This window comes from Neofelis nebulosa, chromosome 2 (genome assembly GCF_028018385.1).
Source record: "Neofelis nebulosa isolate mNeoNeb1 chromosome 2, mNeoNeb1.pri, whole genome shotgun sequence".
In the NCBI taxonomy this organism is placed as follows: Eukaryota; Metazoa; Chordata; class Mammalia; order Carnivora; family Felidae; genus Neofelis; species Neofelis nebulosa.
This window is the reverse complement of record NC_080783.1, coordinates 99,251,947-99,264,074: the sequence shown is the minus strand read 5'-3', so window position 1 is coordinate 99,264,074 and position 12,128 is coordinate 99,251,947.

Here is a 12,128-nt window from a genome sequence, read left to right as displayed (position 1 = left end):
ATCTCTCTGCAAAGAGGAAATGAAGGAAAATATTCTTATTAGGACCTATCACCATCATATAGATTGATTTCTGATTCACCAATTATAAATTGGGATTTTGCTTTATCAATCAACTCCATCACTTTTCTTATAATATCCCTTTAGGATATTGGAAATAAAACTAGTCCTTGGCAATTTCTTAAGGCAAAGGGGAAAAAGTATCTATATAGAAAAAAATCTTTGCTGGAAATAAAATTAGAGGCAGATGCAAAGCACCATGCAACTAAGTGGTAAAGTGTATTTCAATAATGATCACCTTTTTACTTCTAATCTAAACAATGTATTAATTAGTGCCCAACCAGAGAAATAGAAACTTGTACTTGTATTTAAATGAGGAAATGCAAGGCAGGAGATTGTGTACATATGTAATTAAGGAATTGACAAGCTAAAGAGGAAAGAGGCCATGTTACTAGAACCCAAAGGAATCAGGATGGTCCTGATGCAAGAGGTGGATCACTGAGAAGCAGCCAGTGCTGAGCTTCCCCCAAGGCTTAGAGAGGAGAAATAGTCCTGGTTTCTCCCTTCGTGTCTCCCACCAATGCCTCTTGTTGGTTGACTCCATTGTAAAGAAGCTGACAAAACAGCCTGGGAAACAGCCCGAAGGGTTAGCTCCTTATGATAAGGGGCTAAGCAGAGAAAGAGGAAAAAAATGAATGTAAGGGTAACATGTCTGGAACAGTACAAAAGAAAAAGGTCAGAGGGTAACTTCGAACAGATACATTGACATTGACTACAAAGTCCATGAGACTTGAGAAACCACATGCTCTTGATCTGAACAGAGGGGTCCCTCAGTAAATATTTACTAACTAAATGAGTTAGAGAGGAACGCTGTCAAAAATTTTCACCCGACACGGCATTAGCTTCAAATTCTCCCTGCTCCATTTTCTTGCCTTTCCTTCCTCCCTCCCTTTTTACACCACAACCACCCAGCTGTTCAGCTGAGCCATACTTGCAATTAAACTAAAAATATTGTTCATCTGAGGCACTGTCTCCTTGAAAAGTGAGGTGCTTAGTTTTCTGTCTCTGTAGTGTCCATTAGCAAGTGTCAGTGGTGGGGCTGGAGGAGGAACACTGGAGGTGGACACAGGGAACTATCACGTGCAAGGTCTGTGGATCCACTGCTCTGGCCTTTGCTCTTGGGCAACAGAAGAGTGCATTAAGCTGGGCTCTCAACATCTGACCTACCCTGGGCTGCCAACCCATGGTTCTATATTCCAGCTACTAAAAGGACTCACAGTGCTCTCATGACCCATTTTTTTTTTTCCCAGAGAGGTCCTCAAGCAGAACTACTGGATTCCCAAGCAGTGCAGGAGTTCTGTTAAACAAGTAGCCCCCAAAACTTGTAAATTGTATTTTCTTCTTTTTTTGTAATGTTTTTATTTATTTTTGAGACAGAGAGAGACAGAGCATGAGCAGGGGAGGGGCAGAGAGAGAGGGAGACACAGAATCCGAAACAGGCTCCAGGCTCCAAGCTGTCAGCACAGAGCCCGACATGGGGCTCGAACTCATGGACCATGAGATCATGACCCTAGCCGAAGTTGGTCGTCTAACTGACTGAGCCACCCAGGTGCCCCTATAAATTGTATTTTCTTTGCAATGAAATATATTTGAGTTTATACTCCCAAAATATGTACATTTAAAAGACTATTGTCTCAAGACACATCAGAGACCCAAGATGAGGGTCACAACTAACAGCTGTGGATATAAATTCATGATATAAATAGTGCCTGACTAAAAATTTAGAATTTTGTTAGCTAACTGGTTTTCAGATCTAATTAGATCACCCTGATTTTACCTTTTAAGAGTCAATGCTAAGAGTGGAAGTACCAGCTCTTCCTATTTATTCTACATACTCATGCATTTTTAATACTATCTTCAAATAGCAATATTTCAAGGCTCTTGTTCATTTGGTAAGGGTCATTTTAGTTAAAAGTAAAAAATATTAATAACACTACTTAATGGGGCTCCTGTGTAGAACAATGGGTTACAGTACATGGAAAGCAAATAGATTAATAAAGGCCTGATTGTCAGCCCCTCATCAGTGTAGAAACTCTTTCCCTACTCAGGATGACACCCCCATGACATGGGCATACCCATGTGACCCACAGATCCAGTGAGGGTCATAGTGTTAATCTATATACTCAGTATGAAGAAATATTTATTCCTTTATTACTTCCTTAAACAGAATTATAAAAATATTTTCTCTTTCTGTATTCAAGAAAAAGAAAAAAATTGAATAAATGGACCAGCAAACAGACTGAAGTATGATTAAAATTATATCGTTTTCCCCTAGAAGGAGAACTACGAGGCACTTTATAGTCCATACACTAAGCAGGTGGAAAGATTTGTGTTGTACCTGAAGAGCGAGGTTGGCCCAGGTGAGCAGGGCTTAGTGTAATGGTCCCATTCTCCACTAGATGGCGCTGCCTAGCTTACTGGGATGAATTGTTGTGGCACCTGTAGGTATGTAGGAGCACGTGTGGTAGGGGTGAATATGGCGTCACCCAGCTACCCAGTCTCTAGTATCGGAACTCTGTTCTCCCTGGTCAGCAATCATGCACCTTTGTCTCCAGCTTCCATCTACTCCCAGTTTTTACACTGTCCATAACCAAGCCGTTAGGTTGCCAGGCAGCATCTCCCTCTTGAGTTTTAGCTCAGATGTGGCAGTGTTTCCCAACTCCTCACTTCTGAGGAACTGTGGCTTTGACCCACTGAGAGTTTTGTCGGGAGGGTCTTGCTGAGCAATGGCCAAGTGCCCGCCTGCCCCCAGGAACATTCGGGAGACTGCGCTGTTGCCAATTCTCAGAGACTGCAGCTGGGTGCCAGCCCGCTCCAGAAAAAGTTCACGCGATAGTGTAGTAGTAGCATTTCAGGGTTTATGGAAAAAATCACAACACGCACCTGGCTACAGGCTTCCCCCTTAAAGTCCTTGTTCCAGCACCAGCGAATGTGGTTGCTCTCCAGGGTCCACTGGGAACTTCGCCTGTGGGGTGGTCCGAGAGCCTCTACCAAACGTCCCTCAGCAGGGGAACTGCCTCTCCCTGTGTGGCTCAAGGACCCCATGGACCTCGCTTTCTGCTTCTGCAGATTCACCCTTCCTACCAGAGCACCACCAAGTATTGAGCTGTGGAGTTTCAGACTTTGCACTCCCCCTGTTTATAGAGTCTTAACAGAATTTAAACCCTATCCTTTCTCCTTTCTCCCTTTTTTGTTCAGTCCCTTGCATACTCTCTCTTTTCTCTTCAGCTTGTTTGGGTGGGGGAGATGCTTTCTGTACTCTCCCCCCTTGTCTGTACTCTCTCCACAAGCAAAAACAGCTCCCTGCCATCACGGCTTCTCTCTCCCCCACTTTACCTCTCCACACCGCGTACCTGCTGAATTCTCTGGTTCAGGTTATGCAGATTATTGTGTTATTCCTCAAAACAGTTTTCTATGCATGCAGGATGGCTTAGTGTTGATCTGGCTATATTTCCAAGATGGGAGATGCAAAAAACAAACAAACAAAAAAACCCAACAAAAAACAACTTCCATGCTGTTCCACCATCTTGGCTCCTCCCTGTGACCTAGAACTTTCACTGATAGTTAAGATGATAGGAACCTTATGAAATTAGTCTGCACAAAGTTTAAAATATAACCTGTGTGTCAGTGTGCACCAGTCTATAAATTGACCTAACAGAGATGCTTTCTCCTTTCTCTTTGCATTAGATATTCATGTCTAGCCTTGGAACCAATACAGACATTTTGCTACTATGAGAGAAGGCAGACTAAGGATAAAGCTAACACAAGGACCTAAGAGAATAAAATAGAAAAAGAGCTGCCACCTTGATCGAACCACACCTGAAGAATGAAACTTTCAGTCTTTTCAATAACTAGAGCATAAGAACCCTTATTATTTAAGTCTGTTTGTATTGGATATTTTATCACTTGCCACTAAAAATATCCTAGCTAGTGTAACCTTTTATCTCTCTGATCCTCTCTGTTTCTTTTTTTTTTTTTGTCACTTATAAATTCAGTAGTTACTAAGTCATTGTTTTATTGTAGGCCTTTGTGCTTCCTGGTTTGTTGGGTTTTGTTTTGTTTTGTTTTGTTTTTAAGTGTGTTATTCCCAAAGTTCGCCAAAATTTTCTTAGTATAAACATAACAAAATATATTGGTGTTTCCATTTTCTTTTGCCAAATGATACACTTTTTGATGATAAAGGAAAGTAAAATAAAAAGACAAAATTGAGTTATTAATTGTCGATAGAAAAGTTAAGACAGAACACAATTCTTCTATAGAAGAAGAATATATTGTGCTTTTTTTTTTCTCAGAAAGTTATAAAACATGAGGTTTAGAACCTCCTCCCCTAACATGATGAACTTAACATATGTTTATAGTCCCTTAAACCTAACAAAGCTATTTATAAGGTATTGGGAAGAAAGATTAGGTCAGGATTGAAATACTTCCATTCTGGGATGCCTAGGTGGCTCAGTAGGTTGGGCATCTGACTTTTGCTCAGGTCATGACCTCACAGTTTGTGAGTTCAAGCCCCCCGTCAGGCTCTGTGCTGGCAGCTCAGAGCCTGGAGTCTGATTTAGATTCTGTGCTCCTCCTCTCTTTGTGCCTCCCATGCTCATGCTCTGTCTCTGTCTCTCAATAATAAATAAATGTTAAAAAAATTTAAATAGTTCCATTCTGCTGACAAAGTTACAGTCCTCTGGCTGGGTCCATGAAAGGATCTAGTTCAACTTGTCTTTTGATTTTGTGTCATTTTGTAATTGCTATTTGAAGTAATCCCTGATATTGGTGTGTTTGAGTTGCCTTGGTTTAAACACCAGAAATGTATTATCTCACAATTCTGAATAATGGAAGTCCAAGATCAAGGTGCTAACAGGGCTTGTTCCTGCTGAGACCTCCCTCCTTGGCTTGCAGATGGCCACCTTCTCACTGTGTTCACATGGCCTTTTCTCTTAGTATGTACATTCCTGCTGTCTCTGCTTCTTCTTCTAAGGACACCAGTCCTATTGAATTAAGAACTTCCCCCTGCCCTTTATTAGCTCATTCAACCTTAAGTACCTCCTTACAAGCCCTATCTCCAAGTGTATTCACATTGTCGATTAGGGCTTCAATGTATGAATTTGAGAAAGGACAGACTTTAGCACATAGCACCCCTCTTTTTTATTGTTAACTCTACCTCTTTGTCTTTCAGCCATATAATTTTTCAATCATCCTATGCATCTGTACACACTTATCTAAAGGAAAAGGAGGTATTTTAAAACCAATTTACAAAAGAATATTACCATTAACTGAGGGACATTGATGCTCCAAAGTTTTAGTCATAATGACCCTGCAAAAAGTTGAAATCAGTCAGCATCCTATTTTGAGATAGGCATTATTTGTTTAGTTTATTTATTCAGATCCAGTTTGCCCCAGTCAATCAAACTACCTAACACACATAAACACACTGTCCATAGAAGATTAGGCTAATATCTACAGAGCTCCATCACACCACATCTTTATCGCTGTTTCTCTACTTAAGATCATGTTTCCAAGGCCTGAAATAATTATTCCAGCTCTGCCCATTAAAATCCTTCCCTTACTGTACAATTCACACCGAGACCTACTTCCTCTCCTAACCCTTCTGCTATTCCAGGCTACACTGATCCTCTCCATCTTCGACTCACTATTACCTGCACAATTATAGCTCAGGGTCTAATCCCATATTGGTTTGTTTTGTATTTATGGGCCTGAATTCTTTCTCTAATACATCATTCTGAGTGTCACCCTATTCCTAAATCTCATCACACCATAAAAAGACCAAGTCTTCTCTTGCTGCCTACATGGTCCTAAGCACTGTGTGGAGAGCTGACTAAAGACTTGGAAAAACTTGGGGTGTATTTCCACTTTGGAACAGCAGGAGGCAAAAGGCCTAAATCCCTTCTTTGGTATCTCCCACTTCCAGGTCTTTCCCCTTATGGCTGTTCCCCAGATATTATGTAACTGCTCTGATTAACAGCACAGACACTGTGTTCAAGTCAATTTTCCCTCTTGCCATTGTAAACAATAAAGATTCAGAATTGAAAACGCTCTTATTAACCTAGCATCTAAGCAAGCAGCTCTTCTAATTTAAACATTTCTATTTTATGGAGCCAAATATGCTTTATTAACAATATTGTCTCGAGGACTTTAGATTCAGGTATATTTATTATACTTATAAAACCAGTCACCGTTTCCATTTCCCATGGACATCAAGCTAAACTTTGTATGAACTTTAACAACGAATGAAAATTGATTAAAATCGTACATGCAGAATTATTTTTTCCCAAGGATAGCTAACAATTTTCTAAATAAACTTGACCTTTTCGCTTCCATTCATTTTAATATAAAGGTAAATGGAAATCACATTCAAACAAGTATATCAATCCACTTGGGTAAGCCTAGAAGCAAACTTATGTCTGTGAAAACAAAAAGTAATTTAGTCTTTTTATTAAGATGTATTGTAAAATCACAGTTGTGATCTAATGCAGAATTAGTAGCTCTGTACACCTATCTATGATTTTTCTGGTGTTTTGTTTTGTTTTCTCATTTTTTATCTCTTAATGGTTTATTTGTTTGTTTCTCCAGAATGAGGAACATAGCTCTTCAGGAGAAAGAGATTTAGATATCCTTTCTTGGGGGAATAAATATTTTTTTTAAAAAATAATAAGTAATTACTTACTGTAAAGCCTCCATATCAATAAAATCATCTAACTTCAAATGTTAGCTTACTAATTAGTGCTTTTCAAAAGTGATTTCACATGGATAACCCACTTTAACCTCCAGAAAAACTCATCAGTTTGCCATCCCCTTCCCCATCCTACTTACCCTACTCACTCCAGTGCAGAGACACCCAGATATAGGTCAGAGACAATATAGGCCCCAAATTGCTCAAAGAACAAAGGTAGTGGAGATTATGGCAAGAGCACAGATACAAGAGACTCTGTCTTTTTTGCAAAATATCTTCCAGAGGCTTCCTTTGGATTCACTTCTTTCCTTTCCAGCCCTGCAGTTGGTTGATCTGGGGCTGCCACCCATTTTGGAGCTAGATCCTGCTATTAAGAAGGAGGAAGAATCCAGGATAGGTCCAAAGAGGTAAGGGATATATCAGTCTTGTAAGGCCTCTGGCATGCCAGAAGAGGTCCTGTGACTCCCATGTGAGTAGGCCACACCATCAATGTTTAATATGACAAGGAAATATAAGGCCAGGTTTCCAGCTAGCAATTAAATGGATATTTGCCTTGAAGTGGCCTCATGGACCAGAGAGACGGAGCCAAGCATATGAGGAAATGGGGTAGGATTTAATCATTTCAAGATCAAGGGCAAACATCTTGAATCATATAAAAATGCTTATTGTACTATTTTCTAAGCTGAGGTTCAGAGAAGTTAAATGACTTCTCCAGTATCACATAATAAAATAAGTGTCATCTCAATAAAGAGCACAAATGGGGACGCCTGGGTGGCTCAGTCGGTTAAGCATCCATCTCCCGGTTTAGGTTCAGGTCATGATTTCACAGTTTCATGGGTTCAAGCCCCACATTGAGCTCTGTGCTGACAGTGCAGACACTGCTTGGGATTTTCTCTCTCCCTTTCTCTCTTCCCCTCCCTGCTCATGCTGTCTCTGTCTCTCTCAAAAATATATAGATAAACTTAAAAAATTAAAAAGAAAAGAAAAGAGCACAAATGTTAATTGTTCCTGCAGGGTACTTTCCAGGGTACCTCACAGTAACCTTCGAGCTGTGATGAGAACTTCTAGAATCTACAGTTTTCTCTCATTTGTGACAGCCTCTGGTACCTGTGCCCTATATGCAGGGCCATACCCAGATAATGATGGCCACCTATTGCTGCTGGACCAGGAAGATGTGGAGAACAGAGACATTCACCGTGATTCTTTCCTGACACCTGGAAGTGGCTCACATTGTTTCACCCTCCTAAAAGATCTGCCCACATCACCTTAACCTAACAAAATCCTTCCTTCACTTCAAAACTTACATCCTCATTGATGGTTTCTCTGACCTTGCTCTCATAGTTGGAATGATGCTGGCATGGTGCAGTAAGTTTTCACTAAATAACTAGCTACCAAGTACCACAAATTGGGATACGTTCAAAATACAACAATGTATGATTCTTAGTTACCCTCAAGCAACTTATAGTCTAGTGAAGTTGATTGACAAAGAAATTGACAGTCACATCATACCACAGTAAAGTCACTCATAAACTTTCAGAGGAGGGGCTTCCTCAAAGAGAATAAATCTTGAGCTCAAATCCTCTCCCCCAAGTGCCTATATTTATAGTTATTCATCCAATAGAATAATTAATCACTTTCAATCCAGAGATATCTCTCCAGGCTTTGCTGAATAGCTATTTAAATTTCTCATTTGTATTTAACTTTTCACATTATCTTCTTAGATGACCTCAAATAGCCATTCCAACTCTGAGATTTTATAATACTATATTTTACCATCTTGACAGTGCTGTAAATTCCTACAAGGCAGAGGCTTCTTTCCATAACTGCCTTGGCTTTTCCAACAAACACACAGCATCAATTCCTGGGATGTAGCTAACACTCTGCTTTCCTGGTTTTTTTTTTGTTTGTTTGTTTTTGTTTTTTTTTTTACTGAAAAAATGTATGCATGCACATAGGAGTCAAGAAAACTAATATTCAAGAGTGGCTGTAACAATTACAAATTATGCTTTTTTTAGAAAATTTGGTTATCTTTTATAAACCTGCATTTCCCACATTTAAAATGAAAATAGCAAATCCTACATTGCAGGATTGTTGTAAACATTTTTTTTTTAATTCATAATAAAATATCTAGCTCTCTGCCTGGTATACAGAAATCCTAGAGCATGATCTTTAACTTATCTCAAGCATTTAACTATAGTCAGAGAGACCTGAATTCAAATACTGTCTCCTCTAGCTACAGATAGTATGACAGTGGGCAAATTATATACCCTCTGTAAACCTAAACATTTTCTTTGATAAAATGGCAACAATAATGATAGAATCCACTTGCTGATATTTTTGTAAAGATACAATGAAATGATTTTTGTAGAACACTTAGCAAAGTGCCAAACACATAGAAAACACTCAATAAATGTCAACTTTTAAGATTCTTTTCTGTTAACTAGATTTAGGGACATAATGTGTGAACTCCCAAGATATAATATGGAATCACATCATTTATCCAAAGATCCATTTTGGACACATTGTCCTGGAGGTACCTAAGTCCTAACTTAAGAGTAGGACAAGACTCTCAAGTGGGGCACCTGGGTGGCTCAGTCGGTTAAGCATCTGATTTTGGCTCAGGTCATGATCTCAGAGTTCATGGGTTCAAGCCCTGTGTCAAGTTCTGTGCTGACAGCTGGAGCTTGGAGCCTGCTATGGATTCTGAATCTTGCTCTTTCTCTACCCCTCCCCTGCTCATGCTGTGTCTGTCTCTCTCACAAAAATAAATATTAAAAAATTTTTAAAAGTCAACAGCAGTAATATTCCACCATAACAAAAAAAATAATATTGAAAATATTGCACCAAACATTTTCGACTGCTGCTTCACTGACAATTAAACCTACCAATGGTTGTGTGTTCACTAAGCAAGGGCTTAACAAGCTAAGAAGGCTAATGAATGTAAAGATGAAGAGGAAAGACACAAATCCTGTGTTTTTATTGCTCATGGTCTCCCTAAGGAGTGAGACATACAAACAGAATATTTGTTTCTCTGTTCAGAAACAAAGCACAATAAAAAAAAAAAAGAAGCTCCACTTGAGATGATGCACTTGAAGTCAGTCTTGAAGGCAGAGTGAGGGTTTACCAGGCAGAACAGGTGGAAGAGGAAATGACAGGCTTATAGAACCTAAGACCACAAAATGGTCCAAGAAGGCAAAGGGAAATGTTGGAATTGTTTTTGTGTTGGTCCTATGGATGTAAATTGGAGAGACACTAGAAGAGAAGAAATAGCCAACTTATCTAGGAACTCGACCTAAATTTCAGTAACTCCTGGTATTTTTGGAATTACAAATTTATTTCAATTTACAGTGAGTGTTATGCATCCTCTCTTTGGGAAGACACACACACACACACACACACACACACACACACACACACACACGCATACACACACATTTCTATAAAATATCCTGAATACTGGACAAGGTGGGAAGTATAGTCTACAGCCAGGAAAACATTTTTTTTTAGTCTGTTATAAAAGCACATGGAGTATCAATGGGATGAAATAGTAATGGGTATAGGGACTAGTTCTCCAAAATCAATCAATAATTTTTTGTTTTGTTTCTTTTTCTTGGGAGACTGGCCCAGTTCTCATTTCAACAGCTACAACTCCTCCATAGAACACAAGAGCGCTTTGAGAGAAAATTACTCAATCTTTGGGTTTACAGATAAGACATGTGGCTCCACTTTAAGATAATCATCAAAATCCTACCCTTTGGCCACAGTTATTGATTCAGGGGAGAGCATGAGACACATGTTTGACCAAGTGATTTACTGAAAAGTTTTTCTGAAGGTTTCCAGGAAATAAGCATCCTGGCTTTTCTGGGAGGGTTTCCAGAAACAAATTGCACAATCTCTCTCTTTTCCTCTATATGGTTAAGGACATAGTATTTCCAGGGGTTACTGCCAGCCATATTCTGTGAATGTGATAGGGAGTCAAGCTTTACAATTAAGCTGGTACCATGGAAAGAAGAATGAAGAGGTTGAAAGAAACATGGCTTTTATTGATACTTTTGAGTCCCATAATCAATATAGCACTGATATCCACCTACCACTGGGCCCTTTTGATGGTAGCCACTAAGTCCCTTATGTGGTTAAATGAAACTGAATTAGATTTTGATTGGTTGTATCCAACAGTATCCTAAACAATACTTTGCCAAAAACAAAACAAAGAAGGATAGATACTCTATTTGCCCATACAGAACCCAACGCAGTGCTTCCTTTGCACTCTGCCTTGTCCCTCTCTCTTTTGGTGCCTCTGCTCTGCCCACACTGCAGGATCTCAACTCTCAGTACTTAATTCCATCTGTCTCAACAGAGATGGGAGTGTATTAGGAGGGCTTTATGCCCTGCATTTATTCAGCTGTTTCATTTGTTTGCCTTAATAAACAAACCTTCCTCCTGCTAACACTAACATTCTCTTAAAACTCGACTCTATAAACTTCCAACTAGTAGATAAACAACTCCTAGAGATCGATATGCAACATAGTAATTATAATCAACAACACTGTATTATAAACTTCAAAGTTGCTAGGAGACTAGGTCTTAATTGTTCTCAACAGGCACAAATAATAATTATGTGACATGATAAAAATGTTAGTAACACTACTATAGTAATAATAATATGTAAGTGCATCAAACCATCACATGGTATATCTCAAGTCTATGCGATGTTATATGTCAATAACATCCCAATTAAAAAAAACACACAACTCTAGGATTTACAATATTAATGATCTCTGCCTCTTTGCTCACTCATCGAAACTGTAAAGTTTTTCTTCTTCATACTTAGATCTGAATCAAGAATCCCAGTGGAAAGTGAAAAATTCTCTCATAGGGATACGGAGATGGGGAGGAAAACATTTGCAATTTTTTCAGAGTCCCCCAAATGCCAAGGAACTTGTAAGAATCCCTATGTTTAAGCTAGAAATACTTGCATTACGTGTTGAGGAACTACCGAACGAGTTTAAGGAAAGATACACCACAACCATATTTGTGTTTTTCAAAGATAACCATGGAGGAATGTTGCTAAAATACGTTCAAGTAGAACTCTCCCACCTCCGACATTTTATTTTTGTGCCTGGAAATTGACTTATCATTATTCATTCTTGTGAAAGACTTGTCTCCTCCCCATCCTTCTCCCTCTCATTCTCCCTCTCCCTTTCCCTCTATGTCTCCATGTTCATGCACCTTGGCCCATTCCTTCATAGTACCATCAACATGCATATAAAAGTTTCTTCTGAGTTTGACTACACCTGTGAGACAATTCGGTGGAGTATTTTAGATATATCACCACTTAAAGGTTTATACTTTTATCTACTCATACTTAGAGCAGCCTGCATAGTAA